At 36.3% G+C, this 20,570-nt stretch overlaps 1 protein-coding gene across 9 annotated transcripts in view; it reads right to left on the reverse strand.

Annotated features, from left to right (window-relative positions):
• LOC143208911 (potassium channel subfamily K member 6) overlaps positions 1 to 20,570 on the reverse strand; it is a 482,405-nt gene that overhangs the window by 255,563 nt on the left and 206,272 nt on the right. For 8 of the 9 annotated variants that reach the window (XM_076423865.1, XM_076423921.1, XM_076423913.1 and 5 more), the window contains one exon: positions 1,279 to 1,337. The exons of the other annotated variant lie outside the window; for it this stretch is intronic. The gene's annotated coding sequence lies outside the window, so the exon portion shown is untranslated. The remainder of the gene's footprint in view (positions 1 to 1,278; positions 1,338 to 20,570) is intronic. 9 annotated transcript variants of the gene reach the window in all.

The raw sequence follows: 20,570 nt of genomic DNA on the forward strand, positions 1-20,570 counted from the left end.
TCGCATTCCCCAAATCGGTACAATTTGTTATTGTCGCATTTACGTTAATGAACACGTGTAGAAAAATGACAGGTATTAACGAAGAAATTTATATTCACTAAAAGCGACATTATTTCGGGAAAGCAAGAATTACGGTCCACCGTTAGTAGGTTTAAGTAGGTTAATTTCAAGATGGTTTCGGTACCTAGCCCGCCCCCAAGTTGCCCCCTAAGTTACAGATGACTTCCATCAAACTTTTTGTCACGAGCTCATACTTATTTCAAAAAAATATAATTAACTAAAAATTAGCTACAACAATTCCAATTTATCCACAATACGCGTTAGTCAGGGCACCTAACTGAGCAAATACAAGTCACAAAAAGTGAAGATGATCTTGAAATCTCCGAAAACCGCTACAAAGAATTATTACCGCCATCTGAATAACTTTTGTCAATCAAGTTTTTCAATATCTACAAAGTTAACAGAGATATTCAGCTGCTAATATTTACAGGACCAACCGGTATACTGTATACATTACATATGTATACATACTTGTATTTTAACCTCTCGCGGACCAAGTTTTTTGGGAACATCAAGCATATTTTCCTCAGAGAACTAGATCGTGTATTAAAGTCTTAAATATTGGGAAAAATGACAAAAGTATTCCCTAGTCTGTATAATGAAATTATTTGTTTGCAACTTAAAAATTAGATGCATACTTCTAATATCAGCATTATGTAGACATTCGTTCTTAAAGACTAACTAACAAGTTAAGTATGAATTTTGACAGAAAATGTGACACATTTAATGATTAAAGAAAAAGATTCGAATCTACTTTTGCGACCAAGGATTCTAAGTCTTGAGGAGTATGCGAACCGTTTTAAAATTTTCAACTCCCAGCGAAGTTTCATAGGGAAATTTAAAAAGAAGATTTCAACCGGGTAATGCATGCGAGCATGCATGTCAAAATGTTCAACACATTTCGGCGCTCGCGAAAAGATTTGCGAATTAAGAATGTGGGACGTTCAGATTCATCTATTCGGATAGGACACGGTTCTAATTCTGAATGATATTCCGTATATTTCATAACGTAAAATTAAAGAAGTTCGTTCCTCGTGTTAAAAAATTTCTTCCTGCAAAGTTTAACGGCCGACAGCCTCTGGAGTACGTAATACGTACCAGTTCCGGCGTGGCTCGAAACCACTTTAATGTGCTCGTTAAAGTCCCAGCCATTTGGAGGCAACACTTTATGAATTAAACCCTCGTTACTTCGCGAAATTAAAAACCGTCGGAACTTACCACATCGAGGGGCTCATAGGACAGATCCTTCTTCAATGTAATTGGTCGTCACCGATTCTCTGAAAAATGTGAAAACGAGACCGATTACTAGAAATCGAGCTCGGAACGTTCCAATTTCGTAGCTCTCTATACTCTACTATACGATACCTTCGCATGAATTTTATTACTCCGAATGTAACAAGCTTGCCATGATAGATACTTTATTTAATGCATTTTATAGTACGGGACTGTCGTAAAGGTTGGGACACGTTTTATTTTTAGCTATAAAATTTCATAGGATAATTATGCTAAAAAATGTATACCGTTGGAAAGGTATACAATTATCAACTACATTTTCGCATCAGCGCGTCCTTGTGGTGCCACCTAGCGGCTACGCTTGGTAAGTGTCGCGCAACCGTCAGTACATAGCAACATGGCGGCACTCTTATCTGTCATAAACACTGAAAATCGCTCAACTTTGAACACTCATAACTTTTGAACCATTGATCTTGCAGGTTCGAAATTTCGATTCTTGACATTTTCTCGCTAAATATACTGGAAAAGTAAAAATTTCTGGTTACTCTTATACGGTGTCCCAACCTTTACGACAGTCCCTTATTTATTGATACATTCAACCTCTAGAGAAGATTTAAATGAAATGGATATCACTTTGGTTAAGTAGATTGAGACAAACCCATGAGAAACTCTTTAACATTAACATCAATTGATATAAAAGGAAGTTATGTAATGTATAGATGGAAAATTCACTTCCCTGTAATACTTAAATTCAAGTTTACACATACATACAACCTTGCTGTTTTATAGTCGATTAAGTGTATGGGGTAAAAGCAACCCCCGAGATGGAAAACATTTTTACTGTAGAGAGTTATTTATTATAGGACTTGTTATAGGAAGTATAATATTATGCATATGAAATACAAAAATTTCTTACAAGTCGATTTTGTATCATTTCTTGCATTACGCTTACTAACCTATATTTGGTTATATTTGATTAAACCATAGGTTAATTTAACGCTCATTTGTAGAACAATAGTGCTTGATTGTCAATGGATGCGCGTTTGTCAGCTTCTGGTCGGCTGTTATAAGCGCTTTGTTGTTAACAATCGTGCCGTGTTCAATTGTTTACGTTCGGCTCACATTGCAAACGTTTATTGCGTCGGATGTAAGTTTATCCGTATTTGTACTATTACAAAGAGAATTTAAACGAAGTTCGTTTGCAAATCAGTTTTCAATTGAGTTTCATTATAAACAAATAAATACCGCAGATGGGATGGCTTCGCTATGGGAGTTCCACTATGATATTAATTTATCCAATACATATCGATCTTTCTGCACCTCGAACAAAGTTCCACTGGTGTGTATCAGCCATTTCACCAGACACCGAGAGAGTTATGGAACTTTTTAATAGGTTCTATTTAAAACACAGACCGCGGAACTTTCTGAAACAACGTTCCCACGTAGTAAGTTCTGATAAGAACAGATAAAGAAAAGTTTTCGATAGTAAAAGTTTTTGTTTGAATGGAACTTATAAAATGTGACAACAGAAACATTCCTGCTACAGGAACGGATGCTTTATTCTTCAATATTAAAGAAATGTCAATCGTCGTGCTTAAATACTGAATACTATTCGATAAATAGTACTACGATAATATTAAATAATTACGATAGTTAAATTGTTAATCTCAGTATATAACTTGTAATATTTATGTAGATAGTTCACACACAAAGAGGATATGAAAGTGCTCATGGCCGGGCTTTTCTGCCACCACTTTTGTCACTATAGACAGAGACAAAGCATACCCAGGTGTTTAGCATAAAACAGAACCTTAGACGTATGTTAAAATTGTGGATTTTATGGAGTTATGACAAACATGAGAAGGTCAAATACAAAATTGAAAATTGCGTTTGACGTCACAAGTTTCAAATTTCTATTTGACCGTCTCATTTTTCTTGTGACTGCATAAAATCCCCACACTAATTATAAATCATAATGCACGATCGATTAACAAAGACAAACACTTTCGCACACACCAAATATTTTCTGTAAATGCATGTGTATACGAGTTCGAGCAGAATTGTGTCAGGCACAACGGATAACTGTGTATTTCGACCCGCGTTTTTTCACAGGAAACGCGCCGTGCAACCAATTCAATTTTTCTCGCGATCAATGAGAACTTGGACGCCGATAATTGAACAATAACGAACGATCGGGGGCAAGACAAGGATCATGTTGCGCAGAAACCAATTCAGAAAAATCGAGCTTCGCGCGGCTCCGGTTACACGTTCTTTTTTTTTCTGCAAACTGTAGTTGCAATTTTTCACGGGCATAAATGCAATTTGCTTTCCATCACGTTCGCGTTCGAGTTAACAACTTCATACCATCGCGATGTTTATCCTTCGTTCTCGCGGCCCCGCTGCGCACCCCGCGCAACAATTACGTTTCCCCGCGGCAGCGGAAGATTACATAGAAAACGCGAGAGACACGTGGGAGGGGGTGGGGGGTGGTGTGGGCAGGGTGAAGACAAAGGTGGGGAAAGCTGGAGGAAAGGAAAGGTCCGATAAAAAATGAGCTACGGTCGAAAGTGGGAATTTACAAGGGTCGAAAAGAATTTTCCGGGAGGCGGAGGCGAGAGACGATCCGATTATGGGTAACGAAATGCCGGAGCCGGTCCCCGTACGAAATGTGGACTCGGTCCCGCGTTTGCATGCGTAATGCTCGTCGGATACGACTTAATTACACGGGGAGCCATAAACCCGCGCTGAATCATTGTCACAACCTTCTCGATTTACGTCGCGCAACGCCGCACACCGCGGCCAATGAGTTACCGGCCGTTTCTATCGGATGATTTATACGGAAATGTACTTTGAATTCTGCTAGCGAACGCCGGAGAAAGCGCGAAACCGTACATGCTAATACCTCGGCTCACGGTGCACATTACGCTTTACTTATACAGCGTATAATATATACACGACGATCGTACCTCGGCTCTTTTATATTCGCCTCGGGCGTCCACCACCACCGGCACAAAGTGTTCGATCAAAATCATGAACGCAACCGCTGAACAAATTATTAGCTACTGTTCATCCGCCAGATGATAGCAAAAGTGTTTGCGTTCTCGCACTGCTCAGGCTCTCCAAGACGATGACGAACAACGACAGAGGGTTACACCAGTGCCGCCAGAACGGGGAAATCGAGGGGAATACATTTTACCTCCTCTCTGATGACCATACTAATACGTGACAGAGTAGGGCAATAATCACCTAATATTTCAAAATGATGAAATAGTCTTTTTGAATGTTAGTCATAGCAAAATAGTCAGTAGTCAAAACTTTGTGATTAGTTAACGTACTTATTAAACACCGAAAAACATTAAATACGTGTTTTTTTGTTTCGGCTAAATACGCTTTTTAGGGGTAGAAAGCACCCCTCAACCTCTGGAGACGGAAACGTTTGTGGCTAATTATTTCTTGAAGGATACAATTTCTGAAAAAAGTGCTAGATCCAGAGTTGTACAGTTCAGAGTGATGCACTTGATGGCGTCCTTGGAATCGACCTCGGGGTCGATTTTCAAGGTCTATTAAATTTGGAAATAATAAGCCGGACTTGTCGGATTTAGCAGTTGCCGGACCTTGAGCGCATTCTGTATCTATAATCAGTAATTTTATGCGATGACTCTAAATCTGTCTTCAGAATTGATTTGTTGCGTTGTTTTCCCAAAATCGAAAAAAATCAGACGTTATGGGAAAATAGGCTCAAATTTATAGAAAAAATATGAATCCTTTAAGAAATAATCTGTCACAAACGTTTCCATCTCCAGAGGTTGAGGGGTGCTTTCTGCCCCTAAAAAGCGTATTTATCCGCAACTAAAAAAAGCGTATTTAGCCGCAACTAAAAAACACGTATTTAATATTTTTTGGTGTTTAATAAGTACTTTAAATTTCATTCAAATCAGTGAGTATCAGTTGGGTAGTGTTACTTGTGAGACGAATTCGGCAACCACCATAAAAAGTATTTCTTCTTTATGAAACACTCAAAAATATCTTAATTTAATTGATAATCAAAATGGTGTCCACCAGCAGCAATACACTCGCGTAAACAGTTAAGAAATTACTTTTTTCGTCTTTTTAGATTCAGAAAAAAATATTTGTCATGCTAACATGTTGTGTTAACTAAAAAAAACTTTCGATCAAACCACTAATAGCAGAAAGATCTAAGCTGATCACGCTTCGTGGTCCACCCTGTATTTCACATCTTACTGAAAATATTCTGAAATTTTACTATTAATGTCTCTATTACGTCCAATCGCGAGATATTCGAAGTTGCAGTTAAGATAGAAGTAAATTCAAAGTTCGCAGCCATTAGCTCGGCATTATCCTCGATTTATAATACTTTATCGAGGATAATACTGATTGCCCAGGTCTCACCACGAAGGAACTACGAGTGAGAGTCCAAGAGAGATAGATGGGACACCAAAGTTGCATCGATAAAATCAGCGTTCAATCTATCTCTCCCTTTTCACATTAATTTTATAATGATCTTAAAACTAACTTGAGACTAACTTGAGCCTAACTCGAATTTAATTATCTTAATACTAATCCCCTCGGCGAATGACTTTTTTCTTGGCTTTGAATCTAAATGAACGGAAATCCCTCGACGGATAATCGGCGTTTGCATTTATCATCTTGAGATTCGTCTCAAGGCTAATAATTACTTCATGCAATTTATAGTTAATTAAAACTCGGTAAGCCCAGGAAAAAAGATTATTAAAAGTATTACTTATATCTTGCAAGTATATACTTGAAAGTGCCATTTACTCTAAAATGAAATTTCATCAATTCGATATACTCAAATTATTTAAAATATCATTCTATGCATTTACGTTCCAATGACGTTAAAAAATAAATAACAATTTCGTCCTGGTTTTAAATGTACCTAATAACAGTAATAAAATTAAATTTTAGAAAGTCTACACTTCTTACAAGATGGAGAACGTTATGACAAAATTTACAGAAGGTTGGCAATCAAATTTCAGTGAAAAAATTAATAAAACTAGTTGAATTAGGTTGAAAGTAGGTGTATTATATAACATTGAACATTTTTATAATCAAAAAAATATAGTAGAAACTTAAAAATGGAATATAAAATATTTGATTTATCTTATATTTCAAGATATGAGTCGTAGCCATTTATGAAATCCTGGATTGAATGATTTTTTTTTCGTTAAACACTTATTTTTGTTCTTTCTTAACAATGTAATCGTTGTTTCTTTGCACGTATATTATGATAAAAGTTGCATAGAATAGAATCTTGTTATTTTTACAAAATAACATAGGCTTGTTATATTTAGTACCTAGTAATTCTACTGTTAGAATCGCTCAAGTAATTGTAAAAAGTACCATATGCTGTTCGTACACGTTCCGGGGTATGTTTCATAACAATGAAGTGAAAAAATAATGCGCAAAGGGTTAATAAGATCCGCAAATAGGGACACGTTTTCGTTTTTAGCTTGAGGGCAGCGCCCCTGGTGGTCAAACCTAGGTCCAGACTACGGAAGCTCAGTGAATGTGCTCATTTCCACCGCTGACGCCACTATCGTGCTTCCACCTGTAATGTAGACAGTATGTTCACAGACTTATACTGCATGTTGTACAGCCAAAAGGCTATCACAGGGTTTAACTATAAAGCAACGTGCGAGCACGTTACTAACACCCCAAAACACGCTTAATTGGATTTCCAAATGGAGCCAGCTGTCTACATAGAGATGCTATTAACGATAATAGATAAGATATTTACAAATTAATAGAAATTATCCAATTATAACGTTATAGTATACCCATATCTAATTAAGAATAATAGATATATTTTGTCGCCATATGAACGTATTAACAGAAAGCTTGCTTATGTACTTTGAGAATACTTGAGTGTACTGGAATAACTTTTCAATTTTAAAACCATAATCTTCAAGCTCAAAAAACTTCAAAAAAGGCACCACATATTTTTTAGTACATAATATTATTGCTTATGTCAAGACGAGGTCAATGGTGCAGTATACTATGACCTCGACATGACCTTAACAATAAGGTTTTACTGTTAGTCATGTCAAGGTCATAGTATATTAGGCCGTTGAATAAATTTCTTTTTTTAATGTGTTTCTATTGCATTTGGTAGCCGACTAAAAATTAATTAATTTTATTCCGAAGATTCTTCAGATAGATTCTTTATTTCATGAAAAACAGTGAATTACTTGTTAACATCCTTTTGCTCTTATTTTTAGCAGAAGTCAGAATTATGCCTCTTATACAACTCAAAACTTGTCTTACAAGAGGTCTTTGACTAGAATTGACTTCTTGAAAATTATATGCGCCCTTCGATTTGAAACGAGCCCTTTGTTCTAGCATATATTTTCGGAAGAGTAGAAAGTCGTAGACGGTGAAGTAGCTCCGCACGTAACACGTACTTTAAGACCTTGATTTATCACATTTCTCAAAGCGAAAGAGTTTTGTTGAAAAATGACACTTCGCCGAAGAGTTTCTGCGAATATGTTTCGCTTTGAGCGTTCTAGTGCCCAGTGCAAAAGGATGGTAATGGGGCCGCAATAAAATTCAGCGAACAACCGGGTCAACGCTCGCGTAACACGTTTGACCCCTCCATTCTCCTTGAAAATAGAGTTCACGTTTAATTCTTTTTTTTTTCACGCAACAAAGTATTGAGAAGGGTCGCGTACTATTTCCAGCAGATTTTAGACGAATCATCGGTTCGAACACTTTTATTACTGTTAAACGCACCACGTAATACCAATTACCGGCTGGTGCAGCTTCGAATCGCATTCGAAATCTCTGAAATGGAAGTTTATACATTTTCGTTAGGGGATGGGGAAACAAATCATGGTTCAGAAAACTAGAAAATTGCTCGTCGTGAAAATAGACGAGTGTGCACCGGACCATTTTTATTTCAATTTTTAGGTCGGTTTCCATTTCAAGAATGTCGATGTCAATTAACTATTCCGCTGGACGGAGGTATTATTGTTATTGTTTATTGCACCAGCGCAGCGGTGGCGTTATCAACGCAATCCTTTGCAACTAGGATCCAAAAATGATTTGGATAGTTACCATTCTCGAGGAGATGTCGATATTTTTTTGAACTGTGACAATTTCGTTTAAAAAATCCTCCTTAGAATGAATGTTTAAAAGCCTGGTCTTTGCTGTCATAGGCGTATTTTACATCTTTGGATCGGTGAAAATGTATAAAAAAAATTTCCCGCAAACTTGTGTTTTACCTTGAATTTCAAGGCCAAATCTTTTTTATTGTATTGTATTCTACGCATCATGGGGATAAAACCATCATTATTCATATTCTCATTATCATTACCAATGTCATTCTCTTTATTGATACTACTTATTCTCTTAAAAAATGTTTACATTTCGAATAAAGCAAGTAATTACTGTTGTTGTTTATATGCTTGTGTATCAGAAGTCTAACATAATCAATCATAATCGATACTACCCGGATGTAAACTCCATGTAAAAATAAGTCGAAAAAACGAATAACATTTTTCGTTTGACGCCTTATACTTTGTATACTTTGCTAGATAAAACTGAGAATGTTTTAGTTTGTTCTTAGTGAAAATCTCGTTTAAATTCGATCCAAACCTTCTCTGATAATTTAGGTTTCTTGTAAACATTGGATCTCAGATTGTGTAAATTTGTTTAGGCACCATTAATCTATTGTGCAATCCATTAATCTGCAATGCAAATCCGGGAATCGATAATCGGTTTCTTGCTGAATGTTTTGGGGTGTTGCAAGTTTATGCTGAAGTTTTCTTCACGTAAGGGTAGTTTAGTAGCTGCTGTAGCGGCGTTGTCAGCGGTTTCATTAGCGGTAAAGTTCAATGGTTTCATTACTGTTGTTGACTTTAATAACAATTGTTTAAATAAATTGTCAATAGAGTATAGAATCAAATAAAATAGTAAATGGTGATATAAGACGACTTTATGCATTTCCAATAAAAATGAAAATATATCAGGCATTCAAAAATCAAGGTATCCCAAAAATGTTGTATTTCCATTATATGTAGTATATTATTCTTCTGAATATAAAAATGTTCAATATTAATACACCTACAAAAATGTAAAGATACCTACATCGAAAAAATTAATTTTCCTTTTTTTAATTACGATGCACTATACAATAAAAAATTCTGAAAATAATTACGAACAATGATCTCAACAATATCTTATTACTGAACTTTTATAAAACTGGTATCTCCAAAACTTCATTACGAAATATCCATTTTTTGGAACTTTTGGAGATTTACAATTTTTTAAACATGTTCACATAATCCGAAAAATCTGAAAAAAATACTCATTATAATAACGACGTGACACGACTAACGTAATAATATAATTAAACTGCAGCCAAAAATTCTGAAATAATTAATTGTGATGTGTGCTATTAGGCAGAATGTTCATGAATTTTCTCGTAATTTTTTGGCATAATTCATTAAACCGTGCTCACCCTATAACCACCCTTTTGGTAGGAGTACCGATTTGAAACTTATCACAGAGGGATTTCTTTGGGAGCTGTATCGACTGGTGTGACCAAGAATCAGACGCATGTTGTGCAGGAAAAGGATAATATTGTTCGTTCCAGAGGATAACGAAACACACATCGCACTGATGATTTCCGCGGGAAGAGATATAGTACAGGTACACACACGAGTTGCTGCATAATTTCGCGTAACAAGCGGAGAACGTGGCCCTTTGATGCGAGGCAGAATGGTGCCAGGTGAGGGGCAACCAAACCGCGAAAGGAACGAAAAGACTAAAGAGAGGGGAGCTTGTGCTAAGACTTAACCCTTATGTTAAGTTTATGAGGGGGCAGGCAGCGAGCTCGGAAATAGTTGCGAGGTCGAGGGAAAAACACATAGACGCGAGACCGGCGCGAGGAGAGTTAGCTCGTGTAAGCTGCCTGCGAAATTATGAGAGGGATAATGCCCGAGATCCCTTCTGGAGAGATAACCGCGACTGGAACGTGGCACGTGCCACATACTTTCCCCGCTTTGGATAATAACCGCCGGTAAAATTTATTTTCAAACATTACTTTACTGACTCTTTTCCCGTCGCGCGTCCGCCGCCGCTCTGAATTACAAGAATGGGGATTTTTAGACTCCACTCGATCCGTTCAAATACTTGCGTTTCACGCTGACCGTTGAACGGTTACGTAATCGCATAATCCAATTACCGTCTACACGAGAATCAGATTACTTTATAACAAGTGGGAGGAGTTCTCCGAGTTCCAGGCACAAGATTTATTTTAAAATATTTAACACACAGCGACTCCCACTGATATTCGGACACTCTTAAAAAGACAATAACTTTTTAAATATTGGACCATACGATTTCAACGTTTTTCAGAAGTAGGGTAAAATGTACAATGATTGACACCCTAAGCCAAAATCGTAGTAAAAATCTTCTATCTTTTTTTGAAATGCTTAAGCGAGCTTATTTTGCTATTATAATAAGCCAAATAAGCTAATCGAGATTTTTCAGCAAAATCAAACAGTTTTACGAGCCATAAACCTTTTATAATAAAATATATTCAGTGAATAACAATCGTAAAACAAATAGTACAGTCATTGGCACAGTAAGAAGTAAACGTTAAACATTGTTTTATAATTAACCATATACGCACTTATTACATCTGTAGTATAGAACGAACTTCAGTTACAAAGCGATAAAATATACATACTCGTAACGAAAATTTTAATAAAACACTATTTACACTGCACTGTGGTCATCCGTCGGTCTTACTGGATGTATGTACCAGTGTTGCTAACAGTCATATATGGAACTCTGTTATGAAAACTTACAACGTTGTTTTGAAACATAAATAAGAAGCAATATAAAATTATTTTCTATACCAGAGAATTCTTAATATTTACCGTTTAAATCAAAAGTACCAATAACTACTGCAGTGCCAGCAATAGTACAGTTTACCCTAAGAACAATTGGTTTGCTACACAACGTAAAAACAATTCTTGAACGAATTGCAGAGAAAATTCTAAAAGTTGTAGTTTACAACTTCTTTATGTAGTTAAAGTTATCATTTTTTTAAGAGCGTCCGAATATTAATGGAGTCACTGTATGTATATTTTAGGTCTAGCTAGAAACCTGAAAATTTGTACGATAGTGCTCGAGCCTGGAAAAATAATATTGTTCATCTGACAATGAGATGCCCCACTTGACTTGTAGAGGATGTCGACTACAGGATGTTCCAAAACTGTTCTATTTGAAAGAGGCGATTCCTAAAGTCATTTGAAGGAACTTTTTCCTTTGCGAAAGTGTTCTCCAACGTTTGGTGAAGGAGTTATTAACGAAAAACCACGGCACTGGTCGCGCCAGGCTCCGTGCGCATGTTTTTCGGCAATAGCTCTTTAACGAAGCCTCGGAGAACATTTTCGCAAAGAAAAAAGTTACTTCAAATTACCTCAGGAATCACTTCATTCAAGGAAGTTTCAAATAGAAAGCCTGAACATTTATCCAACGATTATTGAAATAATTATGAAATTTTGTTACGATTTTAACGCTGTAATTGCCTGTAATTAAATGTAGCGTTTTAATCGTCCATTTACATTGTCCAGTAACATGTTTTTCTCGTCACTTCCACGAGATTTGTTTTACAACGAATGAAAATTCCATCGATCTGAATGCCGGTTATTGTTTTCACGATTATTAGGGATAATATAAAATTGGCCCGACAATTTCGTAAAAGGTGTGACAAGGATTAAGCGGCGGGGACAATTGGCAATCAACTGTAAGCAGCAATCATCGCGCGATTACCTGCGCCGCCAAACGCGAAATCGTTCTCATATAAATCACACGACAGCCTCAGACGAAACGGGCGCTAGGAAATCTGTGGTTGTGCAGGCTGTACCGCGTTGTACGTATGCACCGCCCACTGTTGTCGCCTAAATCCCACTCACTTTCTCCTGTGCGACCAAGGTACCGAGGAACCTGCGGTTCCCATCGCTCATTGATGAAACGTCAAGTACAGATGCTATCCATCCCTGCATCATTTTTCCTTCTAATTTCCATCGAACGAGCTTAAAAGTTGAACACTGTCAAATTAGTCGTGTCATATTTGAACTGTCACAGTTTTCCTTGTTGAGCCATAGTTTTCGGAAATTTCTGGTTTACCTGGCCCTCGGGGTAAAGCGAAATGTACTTTCTGATGGCCACAGTGATCATTTATTCTTTCCATACCGTTGATTTTGTTGGAAAGCTTATAATTGTTTTTAATCCTATTTTTTTATCAGAGAAATATACATATGATAATAAAGATTTCTTAATTTGATGACAATCGGTTTCAAGCAATAAGTGTTAATATTATTTTGTAAAGGTGCAATCTAGTTGCAAATAAAATGTTTGCTTTAATTAACCGCTTTAGTGTGTATTGTAGTTACGAATAAAATTATACACTCATGTATCTGTATAGTAATTATACACTCATGTGTAATTTCTTTTAAAAAATTGGAAAGCGGAAGTGAAAATATTATCTCCATGTTTTGATCGTTTAATTTGATCATAACGAAACGTTATACGTTGTATAATAAAGATGATTCAATTTTCAGTCGTCTTGACATAGGTAATAAATTATTACTAATAAAATTATGTACTAAGAAATATGTAGTACCATTTAAAAACGTGAAAGTGACTTTCACTTTTAATGAACAAACTTTCTTTAAAACTTTTTTCTACTGCATTTTGTAACCGACTAAAACCTAATTAATCGTGTACCAAACATCTTTTTATCTGGCTATCATAAGTGTCCGAGAAATCGTGGCGACAGTTACGTGGGGCACCCTGTATAGTTTCAATAGATACTTTCTCTATGTTCCAATAGCCACCCAGAGCACATACGTAAATGTAATTGCGAATACTTTTTTCCTGTGGTTTAGTACGATCCGAATTCCGTTCGCATGCTACAATTCTGCGCAGTCCATGATAGCACCGCTATTAGGTCCAGAACGTTATAGTACGGCGTTCGAGGGGAATTTTTTCGTGGTGCCGCAATTAAGCTTCGCAATCAATGGTACAAGTGTACCGTGTGAACCGTGCAGAACGATCTAATTATCATTATACTGAAAATCTGCTATCGCTGTTTCCATAGTTCTATTCACTGGCACTAATTACTGGTGATTCAGGCACGTTATGACATCGCTGGAAACTGGAAACGAAACGCGCCAGGGAAATCTTCTACCATGGTAATTCGGCAAGCAGCGCGACGCGCTTCGATCGGCCGAGAACTAGGCACAGCACGTTCCGACAATGAGGAAAACGCGAGTAATGGTCGCGTACGATGGCCCTTTTTTTATCCGTGCAATCACGACGATCGATTAACACGGACGCCGCCGCCCCGATGTCTCTCGCTCTCTTCCTCTTTCTCTCTTTCTGTCTCTCTCTCTGATTCGCTCCGAGTCCTCTGCGAACCCAGAACGCGTACCATAAATTTTGTCTGTTCCGCGCTTCGACGGGTAATTCAATTTTCTTCGTGACGAACAACTACATTTACCGCGCTGGACCTCGTTATTCTTGTTTCCCTGGCTTCCTGTGTTTCCTTGCCGTTCAACCCCACGCATATATCTTAACGAAACAAGACTTCGATGGGCAACGCTTAGACACAACAACTCTGCGACATATTGGACCCGCTAGCTTTATGGTTTGCAGACTTGAAACTACAAAAATGCTTTCACGAATAATTGTTATGTACAGAGGATAAAGAAATTACATGTCATAACTAGGCTGCGGATTTAGAAACCAAATTGAATGTTATTTCTTCCTTTCATATATTAACATCTTCAATTTTAAAAATTTTCCAACAATTTTGTATTTCATCTACTCAACTTTGCTATAAATGCACAAAGATCATACAGTCCAGGCATGACTATCACAGCGTGATTTAGAAATTGATGTAAGAAATCAGCCACGAATTTGCAATTCAAAGTGGTTTTCAATGTAAAATTTTCACGTATCACTAGTCATCATTATTGACTGGTTGAAGTTACTTCGTCCGTGAGCACCACTTCGAAAATATTGCTTTGTTTACTCGGAACTCTGCAACGAACGGCAACTATCTTCGACGTTGCTTCCGTGCCGCAACGAAGGTATCGGTTTTTCCGATTTAATCGTATTAGTATTGACTTACAAGGAACTTTGAATCGCATTTCAATCAATAACAAAGTAGATTCGAACTCACGCGAGCAGAAACAGAATAGTGCTGTAGAACCAAATGTATATTGAATTACCGAACTCAGCCTTCGAAAAGTGAAGAGCAAAGGAATGCCAATAATTTAAAGTTTGGAAAGACTAATTGTAAGGAACAAGAAGTAAGTACAGGGTGTATAAAAAGTAATGGCGATCCGTCCTAGGAGTGAATCTTTAGATTGGTGGATATCTTTAAAATAACTTGCCGCAAAATTGTTTCCACCCAAGAAAATTGTTGTTAATGTACTTTTGCATGTGTCTCCTCAATTTTCAACTTTTCTCCTCAATTCATGCTGCGGGTAAATGCAATTACTAAAAGTCTAAATGACCATTTGCGTTTTATTTTTTGCAAATGTGTCGTCAAGATTCCACGTCGGGAAAGAATTGCAGGGCTGTTTCGCCGTGTTGAGAAGAGAAACCATAAATTCGAGTCCGCCGGTACCTATCTGGTCGGTGTCCCGCGAAGGTTTACGTAAAACACTGAGACACCGTGGTGCAGTTTAACGCACTCCTGAATGTATTTCACGAATTACGGGGGACAATTATTATCATTCCGCGGCAAAGGGCTAGATCTGGCTGTGTACCTTTGTCCTCCGTTTCGCACAGAAATCCTTTCAAAAGGTCACAAGCAATTTCCTCTTCATCCTTCGCCGAGGCTGAACAAAAAAGCGATTTACATCGCATAAAGGAGAGGCTGATGGAAGGCGCGAATAGGATAAGATAAGGGGAGCCATTAGCGAGGGTGGAAACAAGTTTGTCCGTCCAAACTCTGCAGGAAAGAGAACTGAAAGAATAGAATTTTCTGGGACAATTACGACATTCCGTATAAACGAGCCTGCCTGGCCTTATTAAGTGGTTGCCCCCCCCCCCCACTCCCACCTTTTTTCAGTAGCTCTTCAAATTTTAAACTCGTATTTCATATACTGTGAGTCGTAACGTTTCTTCGTAACCCGGTAAAATTGGGATATATAGGTTTTGCACTCCAGATTCACCCTTTTGCAAGTCAAATTCAACCTTTTGCAAATCAAAATTTCACCGTTTTGCAAATTAAATTCAACCTTTTGCAAATCAATTTCACGCAAGAATATTGCAAGAATATTTAAAATTATTTATTTATTTAGATTAAATTATATATGTATTTAGATACACGCGTGAACGGTGTCATTGCTGCGAGAGAAACATAAGACTCAATACGCTTCAATAATTACATATGTACTTTCATTTTATATGTATCTTTGTATTTAAGTGTATTTGACTTGCAAAAGGGCGAATTTGAGGTGTAAAACCTGTACCTCCATTTTTCATCTTTTTATTGCTTTTAGTCTTGAACATTTTAAATGCCCAACTGAAAAATTCTATAAAATCAAAGTGATTCATTTAGTTTTAAAGTAATTCATCTACTATTAACCCTTAGCAGTCGAGGGGTGACTCAGAGGCATCACTAAAGATTGCTAAATTGCTGTACCATTGTTCACAATATTATTTACATTATTAAATATGTTGGTATCTAATTAATTGCTACACATTTAAGGATTGTATGTGGTATTATATCAATTTCATATCCATAAAATGAAAAAATGCTCGTGCAAAAAATGCACATTTGTAAAAGGTTGAAATTGATTTGCAAAAGGGTGAATTTGGAGTGCAAAACCTATATCCAGTGATGGAGTTCTAGACATTTATGTAGTACACAAATCTTTGAAAAATGAGGAAATATACGTGTCAATAAAATACAATATAATGCAGTACTATTCAATTTGAAGTTCACTGAAACCGATATCAAGAAAAGATATAATTTTGGACAGTAGAGGAGACCGGTACTCTAGTATAAGGGGAACCGGTACACTGGTAGTGGGAGTCGTGGAGCGACTTGAGTCGTTTGGTGAATGAGATCATTATAAACTTTTTTCCAAACGCGTGTATCTCGACATGATTAATTCCATGTTACTTAGTTCAGTAATCAGTTCCTCCTCACGGGGGAAAGAAATTGGATCTCCATCATTGTAACAGACATTTGTTCGTTAAAAAAATCGAGCGAGTCAAGCTGAAAGATAAACTCGGGAAAAGAAAACCGCCGGCACAGAATAAATTTTATGTCGTGCTTCCGTTCGAATTAAGTTTCGGAAAGTTGTAGGGGAATCCCCGTCCCCCGCTCTTCAACTACGGAATAAAAAATTTTTCTGCTTGATTGTGCACTGCTTGCTACACTTTCCACAGAGCCGCCACGGTATCTCAACTTGACGGCAAGTGGAAAACAGTTGAACTTTTCCAACTACGGAAAGGAATTTGAAGATAATTATTTAGTTAACGAAGGTTCTCGATGTTTGCGAAGATGCTCGTAAACTTCTAACGACGCTCTTTGTAATATGAGACTCTGAAAAAGGTGGTAGGTTAAAAGCATTTTTGAGAACATTCGAAGTCAAATTTCGAGAAGCATTACTGTAATTATTATATTTTATTCGTTGTGTGTACAAAATGTTTGTTTCAATGCTTGTGAAACTTTATACAGTGCATCCATGCAGAACTTTGCATTTCCATTATTAAACAAATTTATTGTAGATTTATACATTTTTTAGTAAATACGCGTACCGATTTCAATTAAATAATCGTATGCAATTAAACGCTATAAAAGAAAATAATATTTTATTCGTCCAAAATATAAATACTAAATCTTTCATTTTCCTGTAGATACCATTACATTTCTGCCAGTAAATTATAAATCGGCCATGCTCTGTAATAAACGCTATAAAAGAAAAAAAATAATATTTTATTCGTCCAAAATATAAATACTAAATCTTTCATTTTCCTGTAAATACCATTACATTTCTGCCAGTAAATTATAAATTGCCCATGCTCGGCAAATAAAATAATGTAACGTATATATTTATACAGTGTCTAGTAAGTATTACGTTTCCAGCTGATATCAAATTACCGCGAAGATTTGAAACCGTTGTATGAAATGTGAAATCAGATCTGATTTTCTTCCGTAGCGCACCGAATATTATTTTATAAAATTGAATGTTAAACTGATATCGAACATAATGAAACTGGAGAGTATCTTTGCTCCGGGCACGAAACCGTGATGGGATAACGGTAGACATTTTTTTTACCAGATTCCGTCGAGTTTCCGAATTTTTTGTATATAAGGTTGTTTATTTATAACGCATCAACAGTTTCCGAAATTGTTTGCTTTCTCGAATACCATGTACGGATAGATTTTTCTTTGACACGCTATACATCATTTCCTGTAGATTTTGTCACGCTGACTTCAAATCTGGTCATAAAAGTCTACCACCTCAGGATTTTACAAAAAATCGATTTTTTTGTAAAAAAACGAATGAATCATTTTTTCGTTGAAATGATTTGATAACCCAATAGTTTGAAGGTACATTGTATTCTCATATATGTAACACAATAAAGATAAAAATACTATATTTTTCTCTGTAGAGTCTATGCCACGATTCATTTGCATCTTCTGAATAGTAAGCTATCAGTAAATATGATACTGCATTCACGACAAATAGATGTTGTTTTAATCGTGTAGAATACTTAACCGACCCGAAAATTTCAATCATATTAGTAATAAATCGATCAGAGTTGTACAAAAAAATAATGTATCACCAGAAGTTAGAAATTTCGTTGATGAGAAGAAGTTAAAAGGGTTAATTACTGCCTTACTTCCTCTGTAAATGAAAATATAGTTATGTAAAATGGATACCTAATTAAAATTAGATTACAGCCATGCACAGCCTACAGAGAGTGCCAGTGACAATAACAGTGATACGTCAAGTGATGACGAGATGCAAAGTAACTCGAAACGTTCAAATACTTAATTATTTTTATTTTTATCGTGTTCCATATATGAGAATACAATATTACCTTTTTCGGGAACGACGCGGGATGAAAATGTATCGAACGGTAATCGATGGTCATTGATGGTCACTGACCATCGGTCATCGATGGCACCGATGGTCAGTGACCTGTAAAAATACTCGGTGTCGTAAAGATGGTTTGCATGCAACGGTGTGGCGGAAGTTTTGCATGCGAGATTCATCCTATATACTTCTCTACTACTTGAAAGTCCGACCAACACAGTCCACGACTCCTTAACTATGAAAAACGGTTCAAACTTGCATACCGTGTTTAAAGTTTTGCAAAAGCAATTGAGAATTCTCGGTAAAACTCGGAAGACGTGTACAGCAACGCATCCACATCCGATTCCAGCGGGGGAGAAGATTTTTTTAAAGCTACAGTGCAATAATAATGGATGTAGACATTTATGTTTTCTTCTGATTATTCAAGTCCTTAAAATAATACTAATCTTTGGCAACAACGAGCAGATGCAAAACAATAAACCCATTTAAACAGACATACTGTCATTTGCAATTCGATAAAATTATTCAGGAAAGAAACGGAAGTCTACGTAGCTCTTTTATCATGCAATTAATACAAGCAATTTTTCACTGCATAAAATCCGCGGTCTAATAATGTTTTTATTATTATATTAATATACAATAATTACTCTATTGATTTAAACATTTCCGTGATGTAAATGGCTGTTATGTTGAACATTATTAATATGACAGTAATGGTGTCTAGCAATTATGTAAATTGATATATTTTCTAAACTATTAACTTTTTTACAACCAATGTCGAGCTGCATCCATCGATGCAAAAAAACGAACGTTGACTTTTATGTGTTCACTCTTGACTTTACTGAATGTTGAAAACTCAGAAATGTCTTGTTGTTAAGAAGAGAGATAATTTTTGCAATCCTTTCGAATGTCCTTCGCTAATCTCGAGGTATAGTCGTTCTAGAATTAAACTTCGCGCAATATTTCATCCATAGTCGGCTCAGCTGTCCTGCGTTTTGTCGTAACTGATTCATTAAGTCGACTAAAGCCTGCTGCTTGTCTTCGACACAATCTTTCCTCGTTGCGCATCGATTTTTCCGTTGCAACACGACAATCCCGATAGTAAAACAATCTCCGCGACTTTTTCCTGCTTGACCGAGCAATTCACCGTGCTCGTATTCGCTCTGCTGAATAAGCTGAAGACCAAGTTAAACACTGTTTCCCGCAACATTAAGATCGAATCTACTGTGAATCAAAGTTATATTGGTATAATTAAAATAAATATAAAATAATATATATATATATAATATAATAATAAATAGTAAAATAAGTTAGAACAATTAGTTTCTTACATGACGCGACAAAAAAATGTATTATTTATTAATTGTATGACTACTGTATTACGTTTTAGTTATAAATTTTCTATGGCCAATTTCAGTTCACTTCACAACACCAATACACTGAATGTGAGATCTGATAACTGCATTTTGATAATTTCTCGTACTAAATTCTCATAAAATCGTTAACATGAAATAGAATAATTATAGATCAGAAGTTAGACCGAGATTTTATTAATGTTTAGAGTAATATTGTCACACGTTGTACCTTCGATGGCTTTCATCAGTCATTGTGTTCCTAACTTCCGTTGAATGGAATTCGTCTAGTCTTGTTTCACCGTGGGGTGAAAATGCCTGATCAATCTGAAGAATGGCTTCCACAAGGGACAATGTTACCATTTTTCTTGTCGCAGGAAATTGATTACTTCGATATCTTCGCATTATAAATCGTGGGTTAAACGCTTTTCACGGGTGAACGGTGTTCTTTATGAAAATATATAAATCCAAAGGATGTGTTTTCAACGATATCTAACAAATACGGGAGGGGGGGGGGTTATTAGATTGTCCTAAGGACAGTAACTAATCTATAGCATTTATGGGTTATGAAAATTTTCAAAATATGCTATAATATAAGACTCGATAGAATTTGATTTCCCATGAAAAATAGGATTTCATTCCGCTGTCTTGAAATAAAATTGCAAATTGAATGAACATCCACAGTCTAGTATTCAAATTATTCGAGCCATAGTACGGAAAATATATTTTTTAACTGTATGATGAACAATGTTGTCAACAGTGCTGCTAAATGCGTGTTTGTAGTTTACAAAATAAATGAATA

Source organism: Lasioglossum baleicum, chromosome 1 (assembly GCF_051020765.1).
Source record: "Lasioglossum baleicum chromosome 1, iyLasBale1, whole genome shotgun sequence".
NCBI classification, from domain to species: Eukaryota; Metazoa; Arthropoda; class Insecta; order Hymenoptera; family Halictidae; genus Lasioglossum; species Lasioglossum baleicum.